This window comes from Phascolarctos cinereus, unplaced genomic scaffold, assembly GCF_003287225.1.
Source record: "Phascolarctos cinereus isolate Bilbo 61053 unplaced genomic scaffold, phaCin_HiC Scaffold_7;HRSCAF=346, whole genome shotgun sequence".
Lineage (NCBI taxonomy): Eukaryota > Metazoa > Chordata > Mammalia > Diprotodontia > Phascolarctidae > Phascolarctos > Phascolarctos cinereus.
Genome location: NW_027556180.1, coordinates 200,554,101 through 200,570,349, shown reverse-complemented (window position 1 = coordinate 200,570,349; position 16,249 = coordinate 200,554,101).

Below are 16,249 nucleotides of genomic sequence, written 5' to 3'. Positions count from 1 at the left end.
GTTTCAAAAGAGAACATTACAAAATAAATTACAAATTACAAAATAAAATGATACAAATTAGCAAAGTAAAAAAAAATAGCTATGCTCCAATTGATATTCAGAGTTCATCAGTTCTCTCTCTCTCTGGAGGTGGATAGCATTTTTCATGAGTGCTTTGGAATTATCTTGGATCACTGTCATGCTCAGAGTAGCTAAGTCTGTTCTCTTGTCTCTGATCACTTTCCTTTGCATGAGTTCATGCAAGTCTTTCCTAATTTCTCTGTTGAGTTCTTACCCCCAAAGCTTGGATCTTTGGTTTTATCAAACACCAGGTTACTATGGTCATTTACTGTGTATTCTTTACCTAATCTATTCTACTGGCCCACCACTCTATTTCTTAGCCAGTACAAGATTGTTTTGCTGATTATAGCTTTGTATAATTATAGCTTTAAAATCTGGAATTTCTAAACTGCCTTCCTTAACATTTCTTTTTTCATTGATTCTCTTGATATTCTTGACCTTTGGTTCTTCCAAAGGAATGTTCTTACTATTTTGTCTAGCTCTATAAAGTCATTCTTTGGTGATTTGACTGGTATGTCACTGAATAAAAACTAATTTAGGTAGAATTGTCATTTTATTACATTGATTTGGTCTACCCATGAGCAATTAACAGTTTTTCTAATTGTTTAGATATGTCTTTATTTGTGTGAAAAGTGCTTTGTAATATTGTATAATTTCTGGGTTTGTCTTGGCAGATAGGTTCCTATGTGTTTCAGACTGTCTGCTGTTATTTTAAATGGAATTTCTCTTTCTATCTCATCCTGCTGAGTTTTGTTAGTAGTATATAGAAATGCTGATGACTTATGTGGGTTTATTCTATACCCCTCAACATTCCTGAAGTTATTAACCATTTCAATGAGTGTTTTAGTTGACTCTCAAAAGGTTCTCTAAGTGTACCATTATATCATTTGCAAAGAGGGACATTTTGGTTTCCTCATTGCCTATTTTTATTCCTTCAGCTTCTTTTCGTTGTCTTTTTGCTACAGCTAGCATTTCCAGTACAGTATTGAATAATAGTGGTGATAACAGACATCCTTGCTTCACTCAGAATCTTACTGGGAATGTTTCTAGTTTGTCCTTATTACACATAATGCTTGCTTTTAGCTTTAGATACACTAGTTAGCATTTTAAGAAAAATTCCATTGATTCCTATGCTTTCTAGTTTTATTTTTAACAGTAATGAATGTTGTATTTTGTCAAAAGCTTCTTCTGCATCTGTTGAGATAATTATACAATTTTGTTGTTATGGTTATGTCAATTATGTTGATAGTTTTCCTAACATTGAATTAGCCCTGTATTCCTGGTATAAATCCCACCTGGTCATAGTGTATAATCTCTGTAATATATTGCTGTAATCTCCTTGCTGCATTTTATTTAATATTTTTGCATCAATATTCATTAATTAAAATTAGAGTATAGTTTTCTTTCTCTGTTTTTGCTCTCCCTGGTTTAGGTATCAAAACCATATTTTTGTCACAAAAGAAATTGAGTAGGTCTCCTTTTTTATTTTTTTCAAATAGTTTGTATAATATTGGGAGATTGTTCCTTAAATTTTTTATCAAATTCACTTGTGAATTCATCTGGTTCTGGGTTTTTTTTTTTTCCTTAGGGAGCTCATTGATATCTTGTTCAATTTCTTTTTCTAAGACAGGGTTATTTAAGTATTCTATTTCTTCTTCTGTTCATCTGGTCAGTTTATATTTTTGTCAATATTCATCTATTCCACTTAGATTGCCAGTAAAACTGGCATATAATTGGGCAAAATACATCCTAATAATTGTTTTAATTTTATCTTCACTGGTGGGACATTCACTCTTTTCATTTTTTGATATTAGTAATTTGATTTCCTTCCTTCATTTTTTAAAAATGGAATTAACCAATGGTTCACAAATTTTATTGTTTTTTAATAAAAACAGCTCCAATTTTATTCATTAGTTCAACTTTTTTAAACTTTTAATTTTGTTAATCTCTTTTTTGATTTTTAGGATTTCTATTTCGCTGTTTAACTGGACACTTTTAATTTGTTCTTTTTCTAGTTTTTTTTTTAGTTTCATGCCCAATTCAATGATCTGTTCTTTCTCTCTTTTATTGGCATATTCAATAAGAGACATAAAATTTTTCCCCTAAACACTGATTTGGCTGCATCTGACAAATTTTGGAATGCTATCTCATTGTTCTCATTGATAAATTATTGACTGTTTCAATGATTTGTTCTTTGACCTACTCATTCTTTAGGATTAGATTATTTAGTTTCCTATTAATTTTTAGTCTATATTTGCAGGGTCTTTTATCAAGTGTAATTTTATTGCATTGTGGTCTGAAAAGGACACATTTAATATTTCTGCTTTTCTGCATTTGGTTGTGAAGTTTTTATGCCCTAATAATACATAGTATAGGTGCCATATACCACTAAGGAAAAAGATATATTCCCCTCTATTTTCATTCATTTTTCTCCAGAGCTCTTTCATATCTAACTTTTCTAAGATTCTATTTACCTCCTTAACTTCTTTCTTATTTATCTTATGGTTAGATTTATCTAGTTCCGAGAGGGAAAAATTGAGGTTCCCCCACTAGTATAGTTTTACCATCTATTTCATCCTATAATTCATTTAACTTTTCCTTTAAGAACTTGGGTGCTATGCCATCTGATACATATATGTTTAGCATTTATATTATTTCATTGTCTATGGTGTCATTTAGCAAGATGTAGTTTCCCATCTTATCTCTTTTAATTAGGTCTATTTTTTGCTTTTGCTTCATCTGAGGTCATGATTGCTACCCCTGCCTTTTTTTTTTACTTCAAGTGAAGAATAATAGATTCTGCTGCATTGCCTCATTTTAACTTTGTGTGTGTTTCGGTTTCAGGTGCATTACTTGTAAACAACATATAGTTGGGTTCTGGTTCCTAAATTCCATTTTATGGGTGAGTTAATCCCATTCACATTCACAGTTATGATAGCTAACTGTGTGTTTCCCTCCATCCTATATTTTTTCTGTTATCTGTGTCTCTTTTAATCCTATCTCTCCTTTAACATCTCTTTTGCTTCTGACTACTGCCTTCTTTTATCTGCCCTCCTTTTTTTCACCTTCCTTTTCTCTTATCCCATTTACCTTCTACTTTCTGTTGGGTAGAACAGATTTTTATTACCAATTGAGTGTGTGTGATTCCTTCTTTTGAACTAATTTAGGTGTGAGGTTCAAGCATTACCTGCCTCCCCACTTTCCCCTCCATTGTAAAAGCTTTTCCTTGCATGTCTCTTTTATATGAGATAATTTTCCCCATTCTTCCTCTCCCTTTCCCCTTCTCTCACTTCTCCCTTCTTTCTCACCTATCATTTTTTTACTTTATCCCAACATAACAGACTCAGTCCCTCATCTTCTTTCTATGTAAAATATTTCTAAATGCCCTGATAATGATAAAATTCTCAGAAGATATATGTATCATCTTCCTACATAGAAAGGTACAAAGTTTAACCTTACTGAATCCCTTATGATTTCTCTTTCATGTTTGTCTTTTTATGCTTCTCTTGAATCTTGTATTTTAAAGTGAAATTTTCTGTTCAGCCCTAGACTTTTCATCAGAAAGATTTGAAAGTCTTCTATTTCATTAAATATTCATTTTCCCTTAAAGGATTATACTCAGTTTTGCAGGGTAGGTTATTCTTGGTTGTAATATCAGCACTTTCACCTTCCAGAATATCATATTGCAAGGCCTCTGTTCCTTTAGTATTACAGCTGCTAAATCTTGTGTGATCTATTGTGGCTCCATGGTATTTCAATAATTTCTTTCTGGTTGCTTGAAGTATTTTCTATTTGACTTGGAAGCTTTGGAATTTGGCTATGAACTTCCTGGGAGTTTTTATTTGGGGATCTCCTTCAGGTCATAATCAGTGAGTTCTTTTAATTTCTATGTTACCTTCTGGTTTGAAGGTATCAGGAGAAATTTTCTTCAATGATTTCATGAAATACGATTTCCAGGTACTTTCTTTGATCATGGTTTTCAGGTAATCCAATAATTTTTAAATTATCTCTCCCTGAACTATTTTTAGTTCCAGTATTTTTCTAATGAGACATTTCACATTTGCTTCTTTTTTTTATTCTTTGACTTTCTCTTATTATTTCTTGATGTCTCATGTAGTCAATAGCTTCCACTTGCCCAGTTCAAATATTTTAAGGAATTATTTCCTTCAATGAGCTTTTTTTAACCTCTTTTTTCGTTTAAGTATTTATTTTCTTCAGTGAATTTTTGTACCTCTTTTTTCCATTTTGCCTATTCTGTTTTTAAAATGTTATTTTCTTCAGTATTTTTGTGCTCCTTTTACCAAGCCATTAATTGTATTTTCATATTTTTTCTTTGTTTTCATTTCTTTACCTAATTTTTCCTCTAGCACTCTTATTTGATTTTGAAAGTAATTTTAAGAGCTCTGAGAAATTTTTGTTGCACTTGTGTCCAATTCACATTTTCCCTTGAGGCTTTGCTTGAAGCTGTTTTGACTTCATTGTCTTCTTCTGAGTTGTGTTTTCATTTTCCTCATCACCATAGTAACTTTTTGTGGTCAGATTCTTTTTGTTGTTGTTGTTGTTGTTGTTTGCTCATTTTTCCACCCTATTTTTTGAATTGAAACTTTATGTTAATGTTTGTCTCTGTTTCCAGTGTGAGGTTGGAAGGGGCTCTTTCTCAAGCTTCAGCGTGTTCACATTGTTGTTTTCAGAGCTAGTTCTGGGATTGTGAAAGTTTTCAGTGCTTTCAAGGTGGTGTAATATGGGGAAAAGTGTGAACACTGTTATCTTGGTCTGCATTCTGGTCCTTAATCAGGAAGCACCCCTGATCCCTTGTGACTGCAACAGATACTTTCCATCAGGCTTCCTCTTCCCTTGGGACAAGAAATAATACTATTCCTCAGAGCTCTTGATATGTTGGGGCTGGAAGTGACACTGCCCCTCAGGACTTTCACTTCCTCTTGACAGAAAGTGCTCTTCTCCTCTCTTGAATTATAACCCAGAAATGAGTATAGGCAATGTAGTTGCCAAGCAACACCTGATCCTGTGTCCAATACTAGCACAGGAATAGCCTTTAATTTTTTTTTCATCAGTTGCCAGGTTTTCTTACCATCTCTAGCTTGAAAGCTTCTTGAAGTTGCACTACTTCTGTCATCACTACCTAGTCCCACCACAAGTGGCTACTTCCCCATGTCACAGATCTCTCTTTCCTATCTCTTACATTGTCGTGGACTAGAGGAATGTCTCACTCTGAACTTTTATTGGCTATGCCATTCCATAATTCAATTTGAAATGTTACTTTAAAGTTGTTTTGGAGGGGGAATGTTGGGAGAGCTCATCTGAGTGTTTTTCCACTCTGCCATTTTGCCTCCTTTATAGCATAGTTTTGGGAAAAGAAATAACATCCTACAATCGGTATGCCTTTTATAGGTAAGGTCCTTTGTAAAAGTATTTGCAAGGAATGGCCTATGATCATAGCATCTGTAGCTAGGAGGGAATTTTACAGCTCATCTAAGCTAACTTCTTGATTTTTCTGATGAGAAAACTGAGGCCCAGTAAAGTAAAATGATTTGTCCACTGTCACACAGATACAGAGCAGAATAACAGAAATTCAACTTCAGTTCTTCTGACTTTAAATCCAGCCCTCTTTCCACTGTTAAAGAAGGGAAGGGAGAAAGGAACAAAATGCTATAAAATGCATTTTATCTTTCAGTTTTAAGAATTCACTCACAGAATAAACCTCTGTTTCACTTTCAGAAAAAAAAATCATAAACTACTCAAACTGTAGGAGCTGCTGAAGCATCATGTTTCTATTAGAAAGAAATGAGAGTTTTCATTGCCTCTAGGGTTCATAGAAAAGAACCGTTGACTTGGAGTTAGGAATTTCAAAGCTCAAATCCAGCCTTAGTTATTTACTAGCTGTGTGCCCCTGAGCAAGTCATTTAACCTCTATTTGCCTTAGTTCCTTCAGCCATAAAATGGGAATAATAACACTTACCTACCAGGCTTATTGTGAGACCGACTACCAAACTGAAAATCTACAGAGCCATTGTGCTGACTTCCTTTTACAAAGGACCTTATGTATGAAAGGCTGCCATGCTAGGAAACTGAATTGCTTCCATTCGAATTGTCTTAGGAAGATTCTGAAGATCACCTAGCAGGTTAAAATACCAGACAATGAGGTCCTTTCTTGAACTAAGCTGCCAAACATGCAAACTCTACTGTAGAGAGTACAGCTACAATGAGCTGGTCATGTTGTTTGAATGCCAAATGTACATTTGCCTAAAAGATAATGGAGAACTCACACAGGACAAGTGATCACATAGTAGTCAGAAGAAGTAATACAAGGACACTCTCAAGGTCTTTCTTAAGAACTTTGGAATTGATTTGTGACATGGGAGACACTGGCACAAGACCATCCAACATGATGTGCCCTCATCAAAGAAGATGCTGTGCTCTATAAGCAAAGCAGAATTGAAGTAGCTCAAAAGAAATGTGAAATGCACACATTCAGAGAATACATTCTAAATGTTCATATGGACTATTTGTGCCCAACCTGTGACAGAGCATTCCAAACCCTATCTGCCTACCCTGATATACCTATCTGTCCTACTTGATACACATAGTGTGCGTCAAATAAATGTTTGTTACCTCTCCTTGCTCATAATCAATGTCATTCAGTGATTGAAGGTTTAGGCTAAGAAGGTGACTGATTGAATGAAAAAACCATTTGTGTAACTTGGCTATATGACAAACCTTGTGTTAAGCACTGGAGTCACAAAGAGAAAAAGTGAAATGATCTCAGTTCTTAAGGAGCTCACATACTACTTAATGGAGAGAACACATAAAAGAAAGCTCATTTGCTCAGTAGATAGAAAGACCTAAAAGTCCTAAGGATTCAGATGCAGGGTAAATGGCAAAACCCATAGTTCTTTAGGTTACAAATATAGGTTTATATTTATAGGTTATGATTATTATATGTTAACCTGTTTATTAGGTTATAATGTAAACCAGTTGAGAAGAAAAAATTAGTTTCATCCAACACAGTATTAAAAGTAAAAGGAAAGCACTAAATGTTTGAATTAGTGGTTAAATAAACTCCAGGACTGATTATAAGTTTTTCCAGCATCAGTCAGATCTTCTCATTTGTTAGCTCACTCTATCGATTTTATACACTTCATGAATAATTCCCAAAAGGATCCTAGCCTCAATCATTGGTTTCAGGATCTGTCTGAACTTTCCTTATATACATCCAGGTCTACATCCAGATGTCCTTTTGCTTTTGACATATGTAAGTCAAATTGATTGTCAGGCTATTCCTCGGTCAGTGCAGGTCAGGGAGTATCTCTACCTCTAACTTGACCAGTAGGCTAGATGATAGCTCAATATTGTAACCTGTGTCTCCCACCTCTATTATCTTCTCCCTTTTCTCCTAGTGCTACACCTAGGACAATTTCCTTCCTTGTTAGAAATCTGATTCTTTCTCTACACCTCAACTCTCCTCTCCTCAATCTTCCACATGGCTGTCAGTGGCAATCCTGTAGCATAGGTCATACTAATCACTCCACTGACCAATAAACCCCAGTGTCACCATATTATCTGTACAGTCAAATACTTCTTTCTGGCATTTTAAGCCCTTCTCAACCTAGATCAACCTACCTTTCCAGCCTTATCCTACATTACTCTTCTTCATGCACCCCATGGTCCAGCTTTCTGGCCTTCTTACTATTTCTTGCACATCACAGTGAGTCACTAAACATTTATTAAATGCCTACTAGTATCTAAACACTATGCTAAGTGCTGGAGATACAAATAAAATACAATCCCTACCTTTAAGGAGCTCACAATCTAATGGATTACAAAAACACCATTTCTTATCTTCTTGCCTTTACACAGGCTTTCTTCTCCTCATGCCTAGAATACCCACCCTTATCACTTCTGCCTCCTAAAATGTCTAGCTTCCTTCAAAGCTCAGTTTAAGCAGCATTTTCTATATGATTAATCTTGTTACTAATACATCTCACAAAAAAATTACTTTGTATTATTGTATATATTTATATTTGTGAATGTTCTACATTTTGTGACCCTCTATAGAAAATAAGTTTCTTTAGGACAGGGCTGGTTTTATTTTTTTTTCTTTGGATCCTCACCACTAGCATAGTGCCTAATTCATTGTAAACACCTAATAAGTTCTTGTCAATTGATTTTTGTCTTCATTATATCAGCAGCTCTTGACAACTTCAGATCTAGTTTGCAACTAGAGACACCCCTCCCCCAAGATGTCATGGAACAATATTTTTTGGTACAGTCATTCGTTATGAAGCTTAAACTTCCTGGGTACATCTGTTTCACACACCTTCAGAGGTGCCATCCATTGCTTTTCACCAGGATTTCTAACCTTCTTTAGCCAACTTTGGGACACACAATAATATGGTAAATAGCTTTTGAATTTTTTTAAATAATCTAATTCTGTCATTATTTATTACTCATAAACAAAGTGGAAATGACTAAAAAGTAAAGAAAAAAAACCTTAAATCTTTTTATCTCAATAACATTCTTCCATTCTTCAGCCTCCACTGCAACCCCAGATGTAAGTCCTATCATTCAATGGCTTACCCAATCAAAAATTGCAGTCAAGTGGTTTACGCAAAACTAGAACTCAGTCATTCTTGTTTCAAGCCCAGTGTACTTTCCAGTAGACTACAATTCTTTCCCTCTCCCTCATTCATATCAAAATATCATAGATGTATGGCAGGGGTATTTAGAGATCATCTAATTCACCTCCTTTATTTTATGGAGGAATAAAGCTTAGAGACATGCCCAAGGTAACAATGCAGATTACACAGTAAAACTGGAATTCAAACCCGAGCCCACTCACTGACAATCCAATACTCTTTCAATTACACCACGGTGTCTCTCTATATATACTAAAATCCATAGAATAAATGCTAGATGGAAAGGATTAAAGATCTAAAACAGATTTAGAAAATTAGAGTTTCTAAATTAGTTTTCTAAAGACTCATGCTGGCCTCCCCTGCCAGGATGCTGACAGATGAGAAGAAAAAGTGAAATTAAAGTTTTCATCATTTTCTGTGCCTGCAGATCTCTCTAATGTTTCTGGCTCACAAAGGCTTTATGTTTGTTTTAAAAGATATTAGTTAGTCTAATTGAAACTTTGCGTGGTGCTGGGCTTCAGCCAAATGTTGAACCTTTTAAGAAACCTGAAAAAACCTATCTGTTCAGGCTATTCCAAGAGTTCTGAATGAGAACATCAGGGTTAGTCTTGACAAATTAACGGTCATGGAAACTAACAGCATAGCCCCTATTGCTCAGAAGAGAGGCCTGAAAAATAAACGAGCAAATATGTTACCAAGCTGATATGCCTGTGGATTTTGCAGGGGGTCATGTTACTAAGGACAAGTACAAAATCTGGAACCCCTTTGAGTATTTGAGGAATGAGATTCCAAAGAAATGTGACAATGAAAAAAACTTGTTCCTACTTTTTTTTTGTTTCTGCAAATAATAAAATTTTTTAAAACATAGATTTTTGATCAAGGTTTAACATTGCCCAAATGACCAGTCTGAAGAATCAAACCTTATCAAAAACAATGACAAACCAATTAATCATGTGGGAATGAAACATTGTTTTGTCCTAAAGAATTTCATTTAAAACCTGTTTTTATGTTTTATTTTTCTTATTACACAGAAAACCAATTTTAACATTTTTTTTATAAAAATTATCTTATTTTCTCCCTCCCTTTACCCTCCTTGAGAAGGCAAGCAATTTGATGTAGCTCATACATGTGCAGTCATGCAAAATGTATTTCCATATTAGCTATGTTGCAAAAGAAAACAGACCAAAAAGAAATCCAAAAACCAAAAACAGGACCTGATTCAAAATTGCTTTCCAATTGGATCAGTTCACAACTCCACAAACTGTGCATTAGTGTCCCAATTTTTCAATCTCCAGAAAAATTTGGAAAGACTTACATGAGCTCATACAAAGCAAAATGTACTGTATACAAAGTAACAGCAATATTGTAAGATGATTAGCTGTGAATCACTTAGCTATTCTCAGCAATACAATGATCCAAGACAACTCTGAAGGACTTATGATGAAAAATGCTATTCATTCCCAGAGAAAGGGTTGAGGGTGTCTGAATACAGATTGAAGCATACTTTTAAAACTTTTTTACTTGACTTTATTTTTGGTCCATATTTTCTTTTCACAACATGACTATTATGTGTGTGTATGTACAATATATATTCTATAGCCCTTTCCTGACAAAGGAAACAGGAATTCCAAAGAGCCCTCTGCCAACGGAATTATTCTATTGAAACCTATCTACTCTCATCTTCATCTGTGTCTTCGAAAATGAACACAAGACAAATACAAAATAAGTTAATTACACTATTAATTGGGCCCTCATGACTGAAGTATATTTTTTCAGATTATCAGCTATTTTTTAGAACTGAAATTGAAAAGAAAATCAATCAAAGACGGATTCTAATTGTTGAGAATCACAGACCCAAGACAAAACATAAATCAAGATCCACATACAATTTGATATGGGCTGTTAAGGCTGGGTTCCTTCCCTGAGAGGGATGAAATGGGATAGGTAGTCAGAAACAATTAGAATGAGTGATAAGTCCACATGTGCAGTTTCTGGTGCTTTGAAGTCTACATGCTTCTTATCTAACCTGGCGCATTCAAAGATATATGGAGGTTAAATAGGCAACTCTAAAGAGCTCAAATTCCTTTTGTCTAAATTAGCATAAAACTGAAAACTTCTTTATGATCTCAGGTGACTTGGAATCAATCTATTGTATGAATATATTTCCTGGGTTGCAGTTTCATTTGTGGCTTCATTTCCCAGAATCAGACCAAGACAGCATGGACCAATGTGTCTTTTTAAAGCCTTTGTGTATGGACAGGGGTGAGAAGTAGTATAGATGGTCTGTATACTATTAACCTCTATATTAGATCAAAAGCAGGTGTGACTGTTCCTTGAGATCAGAATCAGACTAACATATACATAAAATATAATTTTTGCTACAGGTCATTTCTGCTTATAGATTTGGTGGGGGGGATGAGGGTGACAAGGGAGGGAAGAGAGAAAGGAAAGAAAGGAAGGAGTGAAGGGAGTGAGGAAAGGAGGAAGGAAATATAGGGAAGAAAGAAGAAGACAAGAAGAGAAAAGCAGAGGAGGGAGGGAAGGGAAGGGAAAGCAAGAAGAAGAAAAGAGATGGGATAAGAGAGAGCAGCCAACTTAATCTGCTTGCCTAATGCTTTTTCCCCCTAGTTACATTCAGTAATAATTTTTAAATGGCAAAGAGGGTCCTTGATCAGGACAGCCCAACATATGTCAGAGACAGTAAATATATTTTAGAAATGAGGCCCTTATCAGAGATCAAGTTACTTCTGATTTGGTAGTTTTCTTTAAGGGTATTCCTAGATAGCTCTTTCTTCCTGTGGGTCTTACCACAGCAACAGCTACCATATACTGCTATACACAGGTCCTGAAATATTTTTATGCTTTCCATCAAATATTGTGGGAGAATGTATTAATTCAAGTTGACTATTTTAGACACCAGTTTTTTAAGAATTATTGTCTTTTAGTATATTTTTTTCATTGAATTCATGCTGAGACATTATAAAAAGACTTTTCAGAATTCCAATCTAAGTATGCCCATCTCCTTTTCAAAATTGTGTGACATTTTGGCACTTTTTTTATCTTCATTTTAGATATAATTTCTTGAGTTTGCATTAAGTGAAGATTTCTAATAACTTCAGGGTCTTCAACTTTTTCCTTTTCAGGTTTTAGTAGCTCTTTGATTTTACCTCTTATTGTGTTTAATCTAGACTAAAAGATGAAATGTTGTTGTTGTTATTGTTGTTGTTTTATATGATTGCCTTGCATTAGTTGGCAACGTATTGTAGTATAACTTGGAACTGAGAATACTATGGACAAAAAAAGAGGGGAAGCCCTTACCTATAACTTGTTTGTTTTCTATTTTGTTACAAAATATAGTAATACTGTTACATAATAAAAATACTAATGTCTTCTGTTTCCTGCTTTAGTTGTCAGTACCATCATCAAAGAAACATTGTCAACAGGTTGGTATTGGTATTTCTAATAATTCCAATGTATTCTGCCTTCTTGTGATACCAGTATGAAAAAGACAACTAATCTGTCCAGTCTCTGCAATGCTAAACTGATAACCACAATGGTTACTTGGTACTCAAGTAAGACTAGTTCACAAATGTGCCATGCCATATATAGCTTGGAATCAAGGAATAATTTCATCATGTGTGCTGGAACATTAACCCAATCAGTGGTATTAACAGAGCCCAAAGTTTCAGGGTTTCAGAAGAACTTCACAGCTAGCATAGTACTGATCACAGTGCTCTGAGTGTATATCACTCCAACAGGAATATCTTTACTAGCTATGTGAAAAAATGCTCTAACTCACTATTGATTGGAGAAATGCAAATTAAAATAATTCTGAGCTGCTACCTCATACCTATTAGATTGGCTAATAGGACAGAAAAAGAAAATGACCAATGTTGGAGGGGATGTGGGGAAAATGGGACATTAATGCACTGTTGGTGGAATTGTGAACTGATTCAGCCATTCTGTAGAGCAATTTGGAACTATGCCCAAAGTACTATAAAACCACTGTCACCTAGTAATACCACTACCTAGTCTGTATCCCAAAAGAGATAAAAAAGAAAAAGGAGAAAGAACCCCTATGTAAAATATACATATGTGTGTGTATGTACACACACACACACACACACACACATATATATACATATATATATACATATATATACATATATATACATATATATACGTATATATATGTATATATATATATGTATATATATATATGTGTATATATATATATATGTGTGTGTATATATATATATATATATATACATATATATATATGTGTGTGTATATATATATATATATATATATATATATATATATATATATATTATACACACACACACACATATCAGCTCTTTTTCTGGGGGCAAAGAATTGGACATTGATGGGATTTCCATCAATTGGGGAATGGCTGAACAAACTTTGGTATGTGATTATGATGGAATATTATTGTGTTATAAGAAATAATGAGCAGGATGCTCTCAGAAAAACTTGGAAAGACTTAGATGAGTTCATGCAAAGCGAAATGTACTGTATACAAAATAACAGCAATATTTTAAGATGATCAGCTGTGAATCACTTAGCTATTCTCAGCAATACAATGATCCATGATAACTCTTAAGGACTTATAATGAAAAGTGCTATTCATTCTCAGAAAAAACATTGAGAGTGTCTGAATACAGATTGAAGCATACTTTTTAAACCTTTTTTTTCTTGACTTTATTTCTGGTTTATATTTTCTTATACAACATGACTATTATGGAAATGTTTTGCATGGCTACACATGTATAATCTATATCAAATTGTTTGCCTTCTCAGTGGGGAAGGGAGAGTGAGGAGGGAGGAAAGGAGAGAATTTGAAACTCAAAGTTTTAAAAATAAATGTTAAAAATTGTTTTTATATGTAACTGGGGGAAAATAAAATAATAAATTTTAACAATTAGAATTGGGCAAGTGGATGCTAATGGCTCCATGAAATATTAAGAAACAATAAAACTCAGTCAAAAGAATGAAAAATATAGATGAAAATGTAAACTATCTCATCGAAAAAAAAACTGACCTGCAAAAAAAGATCAAAGAGAGGTAATTTAATAACTACTGAACTATCTAAAAGGCATGATCAAACAAAAAATCCTAGACATCATATTTCAAGAAATCATAAAGGAAAAGTGTCCCAATATCTGAGATCCAGAATGTAAAACAGAAATGAAAATAATGCATTAATTACCTCCTGAAAAAGATCTCAAAATGAAAACTAGCAGGAAAATTATAAAATATTGCAAGTGTACAGAAAGAAACCATGCAAATATCATGGAGCCACAATCAGGATCCCATAAGATTTAGCAGCTTCCATATTAAAGGGTGAAGGGTTTGGAAAATGATTTTTTGTAAAGCAAAGGAATTAAGATTACAACCAAGAATAATCTACCAGCAAAACTGAGTATAATCCTTTGGGAGGAAAATGGATATTTAATGAAATAGAAAACTTCAAGCATTTCTAATGAAAAAAAACTAGAGCAAAATAGAAAATTTAACATTTGAACATAAGACCCAAGAGAAGTATAAAAAAGTAAATATGAAAGAGAAATCATAAGGTTAAACTGTTTACATTCCTATATGGGAAGATTATGCATTTAACATCTAATAACTATCATTATTAGGGTAGTTAAGAGTTTATATAGTGGCCATGGACATGAATCAATCATGTTGGAATGATCTCAAAAAAAAAAAAAAAGGAAAGGCGAGAAAGATAGATGCACTGGGAGAAGGGGGAAGGGAAAGGAAGATTAGGGGAAATTGTCTCACATAAAGAGCAATGCAAGGAAGAGCTTTTACAGTGAAGAGGGAAAATGGGGTGGGGGAGCAGGAAACATGTGACCTTCAGTCCCATTGGAATTGGTTCAATTAAAGAAGAATATGTGTGTGTATATACAATATATACACACACACAGTGGAATATAGAAATCTATAGGGAAGTAATAGAGTTATACAATAATAGAAAGTGATAGAGAAGAAAGATTAGGGGAGGCAAAACAAACTTTTAAAAAGGGATAGAGTAAAAAGAGGAAGATGAAAATATGATGGAAGGAAATGTACAGTTAGTAATTATAACCGAATGTGAATGGAATGAACTTGCCCATAAAATGTAAGCAGACAGCAGTATGGATTAAAAACTTGAATCTAACAATTTGTTGTTTATAAGAGATACACTTAAACAGAAAGACACAAATAGAGTTAAAATAAGGAGATGGAACAGAATAATCTATATTCAGCCAAGGTTAAAAAAAAAGTCAGAGGTCATGATCTCAGGACAATCAAAAGCAAAAATAGGCCTAATTAAAGGAGATAAGCAGGGAAACTATATTTTGCTAAAAGGTACCATAGACAGTGAAATAATATCAATACTAAATGGGGGGACTCAACTTTTCCCTCTCAGAACTAGAAAAATCTAACCATTAAAAAAGTTAGAAAGAAGTTAAGGAAATTAATAGAATTTTAGAAAAGTTAGATATGATAGACCTCTGGAGAAAATCTGAATGGGAATAGAAAGAATACCTTTTTTCTCAGCAATACATGGCACCTTCACAAAAATTGACCAATTTTTATGACATAAAAATCTCACAAACAAATACATAAAAGCAGCAATGTTAAGTACACTATTTTATGATTGTATTGCAATAAAATTATATTCAAGAAATGGTTGTGGAAGCATAGATTAAAAATTAACAAAAAACTAAATAATCTAAGCCTAAACAATGAGTAGGTCAAAGAACAAATCATGGAGACAATCAATAATTTTATTAAAGAGAATGACAATAATGGGACATTTAGATGGTATTTAGCAGAAATTTTACACCTCTAAAAGCTTATGTCAATAAAAGAAAAAAGGGAAAGCACAGATCAATGAATTGGGTGTGTAACTAAAAATAAAAACTAGAAAAAGAATAAGTTTTACATTCCAAATTAAACACCACAGTAGAAATCCTGAAAATCATCAGAAACACTAATAATATTGAAAGTTAAAAACTGAATTAATAAATCAAATTAGGTGTTTGGTTTTATGGAAAAAAACAATAAAACAGATAAATCATTGATTAATTTGTTCAAAGAAAGAAAGAAAAGGAAAAGCAAAACAAAATACAAAAACAACAAATTACCAGTATCAAAAATGAAAAAGGTGAATTCACCACTAATGAAAAGGAAATCAAAACAAATATTAGGAGCTATTTTACCCAATCATATGTGAATAAAACTGATGATCTAAGTAAAATGGATTAATATTTACAATATAATATAATTAATATAATATAAAATATAAATTTTCCAGGTTAGTAGAAAAGGAAATAGAATATTTAAATTACCCTAGCTCAGAAAAAGAAAATGAGAGGTGAAGCCAAGATGGCAGAGTAAAGGCAGACACTCACATGAGCTCTCTAAAATTCTTCTCCAGATAACTTTAAAATAATACCACAAAGTGAATTCTAGAAGAGTCAAACTAACAGAAGAACAGGGGTAAAACAACCTTCCCACTC